The sequence below is a fragment of the Gallinula chloropus genome (genome assembly GCF_964237585.1).
Source record: "Gallinula chloropus genome assembly, chromosome: 1".
In the NCBI taxonomy this organism is placed as follows: Eukaryota; Metazoa; Chordata; class Aves; order Gruiformes; family Rallidae; genus Gallinula; species Gallinula chloropus.
Window position 1 is genome coordinate 194,911,933 of NC_140085.1, and position 13,122 is coordinate 194,925,054.

Sequence of the window (13,122 nt, forward strand, 5' to 3'; positions counted from 1 at the left end):
TCTCTTCCAGCCCAGAATAGTGTATTATCAGTATAACCGTCGCTTTTAAAATTCAGGGAAATAGGTATTCATGTTCTTGTTTACCAGTGCTGACAAAGGCCTGAGAAAACAGCACTCCATTGCCCCTCAAAATTAATGCCAAAAGGAGAATTCCTATTTTTACTAAAGCACTGGATACAGATCATGGGCAGAATACATTCTCTGGAGTAAACTCCCATTATTCTGCAGGAGACACTTGTCAGATTCCCAGGTAGAAGTTCTGCCCTAATTTAGTAGTTGGAAAAAACCTTTGATGCTTCCACAGAAGGTGAGATTTTAACTGTTGTGTCTAGCAACAAGAAGCAGCTTGACTAGGAAGCTAAACAGTGGGTTGAAGTTGAAGGAATTACTTGTTTTCTGCCCCATATCAGGTTTTCTGTGCTCATAAGAAAAAGAAATCAGCTTTCCCAGTGGTGAACAGAACAGACTTCAAACAAAAGTCTACTAAGAAAACATTGTTTGCAGGAACATATAAAAGTAATGTGTAGTCTCTCAGTTTAATTTTACATTTCTTTAATTACAAGTGCTGACTCAGTCCCATGGAAGTTAGTCTTCATTAAACAGCAAGTTGTTTTCCACCAGAGTAAACAATCTGTTTTTCTGCACAGCAAGTGCTCTTCAGTCTGGATGGGTGACTGAACAGGTAACTGCTAAAAGCACTAGGTAACCTTCTGGTGCTCAAAGTTCATCACCTGTTGCATTTTAAAGTCAGTTTATGTAGGTTACTCGTAAGTCAAGTTAAGGAGGCTTCTTAGTTTGGCCTAAATGTGACTCTTAGGGACATGCTTTAGTGGTGGACTTGGCAGCGTGAGGTTTACTGTTGGACTTGGTGATCTTAAAGGTATTTTCCAACCTAAATGATTCCATGATTGCAATGCCAGAACACTTATACTTTATGGTATGTCAAACCAGTGATGTTGCATTTGCTGTACTAGCATTTTCCAGTTCTTTAGCTTATTTGGGCATAAAGTGAGTGACAGCTGATTTTAGCAGACTTATTCTTGATTTACTTCATTCTTGTGGCAGGGAGTCATTCCAATTCACCTGGATCCAGCAACTGGCTGTGCTAGATTCTTACCTCATGGTATAAGGGCTCCTTGCTATATGTAACTTGACTCCTATTTATTTCATTGAGAGAGGCAGGAGGAAGAGATATGTAATGTATTTCAGAGGAGGAAAAGCATACTTCCACCCCTCTTCTTATGTTATAGCTCTTTATCTGCATGATAATGCCAGTCTGGTTTTGACCAAATTTATATGCAACTTGACAATTCCCCCCCCCCTCCTTGCTATATGCCTTTTCCTCTGTAGTACAAATCTTCTAAAAGTTAATTTTTCTTTTCTCCCTTTCAGTCAAGGCTATCCCCATGCACTCACTACCATATGCTTTTGTTCTACAAAAGGATCATAGAATTGTTAAGGTTACCTGTGAGAAGTTCTGGTTCTGCCCACACAAAGCTGTTGCAGTAGTTTTTTTGACTGTGCATTTGCAGATTGCCTGTATTCCACCTGGGTATTGCGTGAGTATGTTTGTAACTGTGTAACTCTGAGTTGTGGGTTGTTCCTGTTTGTTTATTTGTCAAGCCTGGGATAATTTTTGTTAGTGGAAGTGTCATTACATTTGTCTTGTTTTATTTTGATTAGAGTACTTTTCTGGAGATCAAGGCCTGGATTAAAAATTAATACCCTGGGGATACTCTTCTGTTCCCTCTGCTCTCTGAGAACTACTGGAATACAGAGCTGACTGGCTGAAGAGGGAAGTCAGGAAAGGGGGCGAGCTTTATTTGTTATGTGGGTGGCTGGCTGTAAGAGATGTGACCTGTGTTCTTTCTGTTTCCAAGGCTGTGGCATCCCTTTAAACCCACGGCCACTCTGTGAGCTGGGCAGTTTAATCCTCGGTAGCGCAACCCTAGCAGTGGTTAAAAGTGAACCAAGTGAAACCTTCAGAAACTGTTGTGTGTCTCTGGTAAACAAGGGGATGTGAGCTTGAAACCTCTTGGGTTAAGTGGTTTTGGGGGCTCTGGTTTTGGCTGCTTCCTGACTGTGTGCTGTAGCCATTGGCTAAGGCAGAACTAATGTTCTTAAAGAACGAGCCACGCCTGCAAAACTAAATACCTGTCCGGGGACAGGCATTAAGGGTGAAAGTCAGGAGGATGGAGCCAGGCTCTTCTCAGTGATGGCCAGCGATAGGACAAGGGGCAATGGGTGCAAGCTGGAGCAGAGGAAGTTCCATGTGAATGTAAAGAGAAACTTTTTCACTGTGAGGGTGATGGAGCCCTGGGACAGGCTGCCCAGAGAGGTTGTGGAGTCTCCTTCTTTGGAGACATTCAAACCCACCTGGATGCATTCCTGTGTGATTTAGTCTAGGTGATCCTGCTCTGGCAGGGGGGTTGGACTAGATGATCTTTCGAGGTTCCTTCCAACTCCTAATGTTCTGTGATTCTGTGATTATACCCAAATCTAAGACTCTCAAACTCAGAAGTCCCGATTTTGCTACCTGTGCCTGAGAAACAATTTCAATCACAAACATCTTCTCCCTCTTTGCCACCCCGGTGCTTTCAGCACAAAATGCTTCAGCAGCATTTACAGGGCAATGGGATTTGACACCACACTATGCATCGTAGCGCACCTCCTTTTCTGGGCCCGAGTGTTCTGTTGGAATCTAGCTGTGAGTATTCAGTGAAACTTGTACCAGTCAGGGAAAAGACTGGGTTCTGCATGATACAGCCTAGCCCAGCACTGCAAACTATCTCCTGAGTGAAGCTTTCATGGCTGATAGACTTCCTGTTATTCTTGCAATTTAATATTACTATTAAGGAGGACTGACATTGCTGCTTGTTCATTTCAGCTTTGCCAGAATGAATCTGCTATCAGATGGAATACTCTTATTATGGGGTTATCCATTAAAATATCATTATGCATTGGAAGATGAGTGATTTTCCTCTTAATAGGTAGCTATGGAAAGCTTTTTTACTGTAATTATTAAAAAATACATTGCAAAGGTTAAACTAATTTTGGTGACTGAGGTGACCTGATTTTGACTGTAGACTTTGGGCTTTTAATTATTTTGAATTTTAATTTCTATTAAAACTTGGTCAAAGAGCTTTTTCTCCCATCTCCCTCCTTAACTTTCTTATTATTTCTGACTGCAGGACTCCTGAAGTACATTGTTTTTCCTCTGGCACCTGATTTCTGCTGGTAATTGGGTTCTGCGTAAGGCCCTGTTTTCAGACAGGCATATGCCTCGGTTATCGTAGGAGGGACTGGATTAATTGACGCAAGCTTTCTTAATAGCCTTCAGATTACATCAATTATTAGCTGGCTGATTTTAACCTTAAAAACTTGCATGAGTGACTGTCTAAGGCCAGTGGCTGGTTAGTCATCTTGTGAGAAAAGACAGCCAAAGGCCTTATTTTGTTCACCGTCTCTTTGTGCATGTTCGTAATCAATTAAACAGAGCTGTATTTACAATAATAAGGTTGGTGGCTGAAAAGCATGGGGCTACAGTGACAAATTGCTTTAGATAAGAGATGATTTTGCTTCCCACAGTTAATTGTGTCTGAGAATGATGGAGTGCCTTTTGCAATGTTCCGTGATCTCAGTTTTGTGTTGGGCTACAGGCAAAGCTGCTGTAGTGAAGTTGGGATCAGTGGCTTCCCTCGGGGGAGGCAATGATGATGTAAAATGCTGCCCTCCTGATTTGGCAGCTTTGTGTGTGAGCTGTACCACAGAGCTGTGTTGTGCACCCACCTGCTGAGGAACAGTGACCTGAGGAGTTGTCTCTGACAGCGCTTTAGAGTAGATGCATAAAAGGGACAACCTAGTAATGTGCAGGATCCTGGGTTTACAAACAGAGTGGAGAACACCAGCCTGCTCGTGATGGTGGCCACCCTTGCTCAATGAACTCATCACCTCAACTCACATGAGGAGTGACAGATGGGATTCTTAAACTCACAGGGATGCAACCGATACTATTCAATAGATTCCCAGACCAATGGGACAAAAATCACCAGAGAAGTCACATGGACAGGCTTTGAAATGAACCTTTTTCAAAGTTTCTTCAGAAATTATATACTTATCTTCAAACTGGTGTCCAAGACTGAAATGGCTCTACAAAACGTCTTAGTCAGCACAGTCTTAAGTATTTTAATGCAAATCCATGTTTGTTAATTATAATGTGAATTTCTCTGCATCAATGCTGCTAGCCCCTTAGTAAAGACCTCTTGTAAGAAAGCCTGCACCAGTGAAGAGGGCAGGCCTAAACTGCAGCTCCTTGGCTTTTGCTTTCATACAGAAGAGGTGCAGGAAGTGTGTCACTTCCCAGTAGCCTCTGATAGGAAATACTTGTTAATTCGTTGCACTGTTTTGCACGCTTTCATTCGTGAGTGGTACAATTTCCAGAACACAGTCCTAGCTAAAGGGTACTCAAGGACTTGCTAAATTGTCGGGAAGAGAGGAAGCAGGGCAGGATGGTTCCTACAAAGTCTCAAGTGTCTTAGCTTGTCAACATCTCTGTGGTGGGAACGCTAGAACTTTGATGTGCTTAAGGATAAAACTTGCTAGAACTTGGAACAACGTGTTTAACAGCAGTTTTGAGGGTTTATTTGTGTCAATTCCACAGCACGACCCTTTGACCAACTGTGTCACACAGAATCACAGAACATTATGAGTTGGAAGGGACCTTGAAAGATCATCTAGTCCAAACCCCCTGCCACAGCAGGATCATCTAGACTAAATCACACAGGAATACATCCAGGTGGGGTTTGAGTGTCTCCAGAGGAGACTCCACAACCTCTCTGGGCAGCCTATTCCAGTGCTCTGTCACCCTCACAGTGAAAAAGTTTCTCCTTACATACACATGGAACTTCCTCTGCACCAGCTTGTGCCCACTGCCCCTTGTCCTATTGCTGGCCATCACTGAGAAGAGCCTGTTGTCAAGGGAGCTAATGTAGAAAATGTGCTGCAAATCAAGCAGAGACTTTGTGAACAGCCAGCTAGGAAGAAAACAAAGTCAAGTAAATCACTAGTTATGGTTTACTGAGGGCTGCAACTGCTCACAGAATCTGGGAATTTTAAGATGAAAGATGAGGGGAATGTAGGGTTTGATGCCTTTAAGAAATTGCAGTAGCACAGGAAAAATTGGAAACCAGACTCCTTGTTCTGATAATTTTGGGAACGTTCCTTTCAGTTTTCTCATATATATACACACAAGCATTTGAATGAAGAAAAGCCAAAGACAAATGAGGGAGAAGTATACTCAGAACACAGCTGTCTGAAGGAATTCTGCCACTTTAGTATTTTGATGTTTTGTTTTGTTTTGTTTTAATTTGCCTTTCTATTTTAAAACTTTTTTTAAAAGGACTTCCTAGTACAAAGGGTGGTTTTGTTTGACTTGCATCTAGAAATGATATTGATTGGGATTTGGCATTCCCTGCACTAGGCCAAACTTGAATACAAATGGGTTTTTAAGAATGGGGCAAGGGAAGAGGAGGAAGGGGATTCAGCAGCTCCTATGCTCATGTTCTCTGTGGGCCAGTGTGGGTGAGAGGAAGGGCAGGTGGGTTTTCCCCTGTACACTAAGTTTGTGAGAAGGGAATGTAAGTACTGTTGGCCCTTCCTCACTTTCATCATCCATACTGAATCAGTACAGTTAAGGTAGCAAGTCTCCAGGAGGAGAGGGCTAGCACTCCTTTCCTCTAAAATGAAAGGAAGTAATTGGCTTAACATAACCTGTGTAAGGAATTCATTAATGACTTGCATTATGACTTGTAGGGGGAGGGCAATCTTTTGGCTGTTTCTTGTGGAACTTCCTTGCTGGGTTTTAAATTGACCTTCTAATTATGTTCCAAAAACATTCAGAAACAGCTAGCCATTAAATACAGAAGCATGCCAGATAACTTCCCACTAAGTAATTGATTTCTTGCCAGTCTCTCTGAAATGTTTTAGTGTTTTGTTTAAAACTGTTTTCAAACAAGACATGAAAATGCTCTTAGACTGGACCCTGTGTGTGTCTATTGAGAATGCTGACATGAAGGATGAGAACATGAAAATGGGAGCTTGTTTTGTAAGCCCCTACACCTCTACTTTTGGGGGGATTATAGCCCTTCCAAAAAGGGGGACAAGAATAATTTTCCTACTTGACAGTGCTCTGCCTTCAGAGTTCTAAATGACTGGGCCACCTTCATTATTATGTTTCAGGTCTCTTACCCTGAGAAAATATTCTTTGTGTTGTAACTCTTGCTGAAAAGTATTAGCAACTAGAAGAAACTTAATTCTTGCAACAAAATATTATTAGTTCAGACAATGTGCCTAGTGGGATTAAACCACAACAGAGTGCCAATGGTGTGATGTGTAAGGAAACACAGCTGTATTTGAAGAACCTCAGAATTTATAATGAGATAGGGTGATGCTGTTGATGTTAACTTGCTGGAAACCGTGTCAGTTTGAAGCTGCAAAATGATTTTTTTTCTAGTAGTTTTATACTTAAGGTGATATAAAAGAAATGGCATGGCATCTATAGTACCCTGACAAACAGTGGTCACAAGGGAAAAATAAATTTAGGTGTGTCTCTGAGGCTTCTCTTTAATTTATGAACCTCTTATTCCAGAGCCCACATCCTCTTGAAACCACTTGCCTAATGATCGCATACCATAGTAGGTATAGAGATCGACATTCTTGGGCACTGCTGCCAATAGGCAAGCCCTATGAAAGAAATGGCAAACTGCCATGTGAGATTAGAGGGATTAGGCCACAACCAAAGCAAATTATTATTTTCTCTTCCCGCTTTCAGTTGTTAGCTTTCATCTTTTTCTTTCTGTTATTAACATTTTCATAGAATCACAGGCTGGTTTGGGTTGGAAGGGACCTCAAAGCCTATCTAGTTCCACCCCTCTGCCATGGGCAGGGACACCTTCACTAGCCCAGGGTGCCCAAAGCCCCATCCAATCTGGCCTTGAACCCTGCCAGGCATCCAGAGGCTTTCACCATCGCCCTGAGCAATCTGTGCCAGGGCCTCACCACCTTCTGCTGTCTTGTTCAGAGTAAATTTTGTGTAAAACAGAACACTTGCCCGTATAGTCTTCAGAGTGATGAAGGCCTGGACTTCTTGCCAAACAAAGAGCAAAATTAAATTGCAGGCAGAACTGTGCAGACCAGCAAAGCTGATTTTCCTGGAGAAAAGTAGAACTTTTCTCAAGTGTTTGCATTACCTTTGCCACTTTTCTTTTTTAGCCAGCTCAAGATGTAAGGCTATGTAAGGCTGTCAGTAAGAATATTTTAAGATTGCAACTGTTTTTTAGGTTAAAAACAACAGGGATCATCATGGTACTGTTCAGGAATGGTAAGGTGTGCAAAAGACTTGTAAATGATGTTTTTTAATATTTTGTTTTTCCCCTGTTGGGGCTGTTCTGAGCAGATCTCTGGTCCTGTAATTACAGATAAGTTGAATATTTTCTTAACTGTATTATAATGAATAGGTTTATTACAGAAGTTCTTTATTCCAGTATTTGTAAGAGCAACTTCAGTGTTTCCTTTTAGAAATCCCACATTTCTGCAAAGGTACCTATTCCAGCAACATCCTCCACTTCACAACTAGCTAGGCAAGATTTCCTCTACCTCCCACTGACTAAAGATACATGTTGGCAAATACTGTTCCCTAAATTAATCTCTGGGACTGTTGGAAATACGATATGCTGTGTATACTTAGCTGTTACCATTCTGAAAATGCTCTGATAATACCCCTTGAAAGAGCAGCTGGATTGGCTACAGATAAGCATATCTTGCTGGGTGATCTCTTCCTTTCTTCTCCTTCAAGAACTGAAATGTCAACAGGCCTTCTTGTGTTGAAGTTAAGGTCTTTACCATTGCGGGCACCGTGTTTAAAACTCTCTTGAATTATGACTTAAGTCCTCTTGAAAAGTAATAGCTCTTCTTTTTCCACTACTCAAAGTGAAACCCATAGTCCTCCCATCTTCTGCACAAATAGGTTTGTGACTGTCTTAAACTATTTGTGCTTCTGCCAACACTGGCATTTACCTTAATTAGCTGTTCTCCCTTTGTGAGATTTGCCTCATGTATTTGCAGAAAAATTATATCCTGTAAGCCTAGGATGGTGTTGAACTATCCATTGCCAAACTGCTTAAGTGTCAGTGGAGAATCATTTTAGTCCGGGAGCGTGTAATTTGTTTTTGTTGCAAACCTGAGGCTTGTAGACCTCACAGTTACTGCCTAATGTGACCTTGCAGAGCAATAGGGGCCCATTCTGCAAAGCTCTTATTGCTCCTGATGTTCTTGGCTTCCGTGCTTCAAAATAAGGGTTTATTATTTCCTGAGAATGGGTGTTGGCCAAACTTAGTTACTTCTTTTCTAAGATTCTCTGCAGATGCAGCGTGGTATATTGTACAATTCCAGTTATCTGTCTTCCTCAGCTTCCTGTTGCCTTGTGTCTGGACTTAAGTTAAGAAAATGTGTAGCTTTCAAATGAATAAAGCTAAACCCTCTTTTTTTTTTTTTTCAAGACCAAATAGTTTCCTCTCAACTGAACACTTTATGGGATGAAGATGTATACAGATGAGTCACTGATCAGCCAGGCCAGCAGGATAATTGTTGGTTCAACTGGAGGAGTTGGCACACATAGGGGTGTGAAAGCAGCCAAAAGTTTGGCTGTCGCCTTCTTCCTCTTACTAGAAGACATTGACTCTAAGACACATTCTCAGGAGCTTAAGTATTCTGTACAAGAAACACTTGAGAAGTAGTTTTGCAATGTAAATTTAGGATATTGAGATTTCTACATGCAAAAAGGTCTTGCTAATTTGGAGGGAACAGCTGACTAGGGTTTTGCTGTTTATTTTCTGATTCTAAGTGATGAACCGTGGCAAACTACTCCAACCTCTTCCTCGCCTCTCCCTCATTACATCCCATATGTATACACTGAGTGAAAACTTTAACTATGATTGTGGTACCTCCTTAAAGCAATGTCTAATCATGTTTGGAATGCAGAATTGAATTAACATTCCCATTTTTTACTTGGGAGAAAGCAGCAGCGGGGGTAAACAGCTCTCTCATTAGGGTAAACAAGTTTGTGGACAAGGTTGTCTTTCTGTTATGACTTGTGCTCTTGAAAAATGTAAAGCTTTACTTAAAGGAATTGAGATATATATAACTGCCTGAGAGGTTTTCAGAGATCTTATAAAATTTTTGCATGAGTGCCTGGCCTAAAGCATTTGGAAGTTGTGAGCAGCTTAAGAGTGTGTGTATGAAACTATATTTTGGGTTGTCTTTGTATTTCTTTTGTTGCTAAAATGTGGAAGATTTCTTGCATGAGTTACATAAAACATCATTTCAGATTCCTGTTTATTACAGGGATTAGAAATATTTCATGAAAGGGAAGATTTTCCTGTGGCTTCACTTGAACTTTAGGTTTAAGAAAAAGATTATGCCAAATATCCCAAGAGTCACAAATGCTAGGCTAAGCACATGACAGCCTTTCTGCAGAAATCAGTCAGCATGGCATTTCTATTGATTTCCATGATTTCATCAGTCAGTATGGATCTTTCAGTTTTATTTGAAACTTAGGTCTGAAAACTTTCCTGGCAAAGGAAAACCTCCCCTTGAACTTGCAATGGCACCAAACGTTGTTGAGACCTCACAGTTCTTTTTTTCCATCTTAAAAGCCCGTATACATGGCAAAAAGAAATGTCAAAAAAGAAATGGAATGAATTGAGCTTGGGTTTTGGTAGTGGGTACCTTGAAGAGAACAAAGGCATTTATTTTTTTTTTTAACTTAGCCTTGGGTCTTATAACAGGTGCTATACTCTAAGCCAGTGCTTTTTGCCATCTGCCATTAGAAACACTGCTTGCAGCCTTTTGCAGAGAGCCAGCCCTGCAGTAACTTGCATCAGTTGGTCCCTTGAGGTTGGCCAAAGGCGTCGCACGCAGAAAGAAGTTTTCTTCTTACTTATGCAGGCACTGAGAACTGCTCTGCCCTCACTCTGTGCCTGGCATGGTTTCAGCGACTACAGACTTCTTATCATAGATGTGATTTGCACTCTATGGATGATACACACTAAAGGAGAGGAAAAAAACCACCAACCAACTGATTATTGCTAGGGTTTTCTTAACTATTTATCTAGTGAGATCAGGGGCCAGTTTTTCCGGTATTCAGACATGCCTTAACTGAAGCGTAACATTGTTAGCTTTGCAAAGGAACCTAAAGGATCTCTCCTGTTCTGCTCAAGGCTGGGAAACCTTTTAATCATAACTTAGGCTGGAAGCAAAGCCAACTAATGAGATACCGTGTAAATCTGAATACAGGATATGTGCAAGTGGACAGTAGAACAGGAGTTATGTGGGATCTTCCTCTGTGGAACTGGGAGGAGAATGTGCTCCAGTGAAGCTAGACATAGCACTGAATCATAAGGTTAGAAAAGACCTTCAAGATCGAGTCCAACCGTTCCTGTCCTGTGCTGAACCATATCCCTAAGTACCTGATTTAAACATATCCAGGGCTGATGACTCAACCCCCTCCCTGGGCAGCCTGTTCCAGGCCCTGACAACTCTCTCCGTACAAAATTTTTTCTTAACATCTAATCTGACCCTGAAACAGCATAGCAAATATGTTAAACTTAGAAAAACACTGTTTTGTGAAGTACAGAACCATATTGTATGGACAAAAAAAATGGTTATGAGCCTGCCAGGATGAGGTGGTATCTCACACCTGACTGAAAATCAAATGGGAGTGCAAACTTATTTGCAGGGATTGCTCTCCAGAGCGATGGTACCTGGGAAGATGGTACTGCAGTGCAACTTGCTCAGCTCTTGCAACGTGTTGTTTGTTTGGTAAGGGCTTAAGTTCTGCTTCCACTAGTTTTATTTACTTGTATACTGTCAGGCACAGGTGAAACCTCATTTGTAAATGCTGTCCAACTACTTCTAATAGACAATTTTAACACAAAGACATGGTGAGATATTCCTACAAGAGCTTGCTTCTGACTAGATTGACTCAAGGCAGGAAAGTTGCCTGATTTACATGAAAAAATCCTTGGTAATTTCAGTTCAGAGCTGTCCAGGTTTTGTGGTTGCAACATAAGCTTCTGTGCCTGTTGGCAGTAGTGCATGTGCCATCCAGTCTGCATCCAGAGGTTTGGATTAGCACTGCAGGTGCTGACTGGTGTATCGGATGGTGCGAAAAGTTTCCCTTTGATAGTAAAACCAGATATCTCTACCTATTCGCAAGCTGAAGGAGTGCTGTCACAGATCCCCAACAAATTTAGGATTATGCTTGTTGGTAGCTCAATAGTAAGCACTTATTAATTCTGCCTAATTATAAAACTGCAATTTTCTAAATATAAATAAAGTTGCAGATAGGTTGTTCAAGATACTGATATATTAGACTCATAAAATAACATAACTACATGCAGAAGGTTGCACTTTTTTTTTTTTTTTTTTAGAGGGTGCATACTCATTAACCTGGCTGCAGCTACCTTCCACATCTGTAAGAAATGCTGTCATCTTTAGAGATGAAATTTTCCTTTCAGTGGTGCCAGTGCCAGTTTGAATCTTCTGGCTGAAGCCTGTGGCCAGGCGAGCAAGTGCAGTGACTTGTGCCATGTTTTTTAGGTCGATATGATGTCAGCATCCTGCCTGCCAGATGGTAGCGTCAGCCTGTGAGGGGCTAAGGCAGGCATGCACAAACCTAGAGCATAGTGATGGTAGCTCCCTAATAAGAAACCTTTCCAGTAACAACTGCTTCTCTTGTGTCTCCTGCCAGCTTTGCCACTAGGGATGCTTCTCAGGCTTACATTAGATTCAAGATATTTATTTCTTTTTCTCTGGCTTCGTTACATCCATGGTGCTGCAACCCTGAGACACTAAGACTCAAATCTAGACACAGCTGGATCCCCGTGTGCCCACCTGTCCCCCACTTTGTTCTTCTGAGTTTTTTAAGAAAAGGATTTTTGTCATTGATGGTTGGGATCACCTTGTAAGTGAACAGTCCTCTGGAACCATGGCCTGTAAAACAGACAGAACAGTATTTTCAATTACTACTTGTACGTGCTGTTTATTTTGGATGAAGCAGTGAGATTCACGTTACTGCTTGACTTCTAATCCCACATATTCAAGATGGTTACATAGATATTATTTCACATTTATTCCATATGTGCTGTACAGCAGTGATTGGGCCTACATGAGATCATATCCCTGACATAATTATATGCTGTCAATGGTAAAACGTTGTGAGTGAAAGTTATATTTGTATCATGTAATCTAAACTGTATTGCAGCCCATGATGATCACAGATACCCTGACTTCCCAAATCAGGGCCTGTACAAAGGAAGGGATATGACTCAGGATGAAGGGAACTATTTGACCTCAGTGTGACTAGTCAGAAGACATAGCAGTTACAGCTCCATCCAGCAGCTTCTAGATTGTTTAACAGGTTTACTGTAAGGAACCTGACTTTGCAAATCTGGTACCTGACCCTTCGTCGAGGAGTGTTATGTGTATTTTGGTCAAAAGTCTGTTACAGAATTCCTGTTTGGGGGGATTTTGAGGAAATAGTTTCTTAAACTTGTTGCTTCTAGTTGTTGTACTTAGTCTAGTGTTGAACCTATTAGGGATGGATAGATGGTTGGACTCGATCTTGAAGGCCTTTTCCAACCATAACCTTTCTATAGTTCTCTGATTCCATTTCTGAGTAGATTGTGAGTAGCTTTTGAGTCATACATATTTTTGTTACAAATAGAAGACAAAATCCTGCAGAAAGAGGCATTGCTACAATTTGAAAACACTCTCCCCAAATCTTGAACAGGAAGGTACAAATTCCTGTTAGGCATTCCCAGCCTCCTCCCATCTCACTGCTGCAACATGTTGCGTTTGGCAGCTTTCTGAGGACCACCCCAGGGGGTTTCCTCCAGGCTTGTGATGACTGCTGCCTTTCTGATCATCTGAAAGCAGAGTCTTTGAAGGCTTGGAGTGGGAAGACAGGTGTGGAGGGCAAGGCACAGAGTTTAGTAGGAGCAGGGTCCAAAAGTTTAGTGGCTTGTCCAAATGGAGTGGTTCTTCTGTTCTGTTGGGTTGGTGACT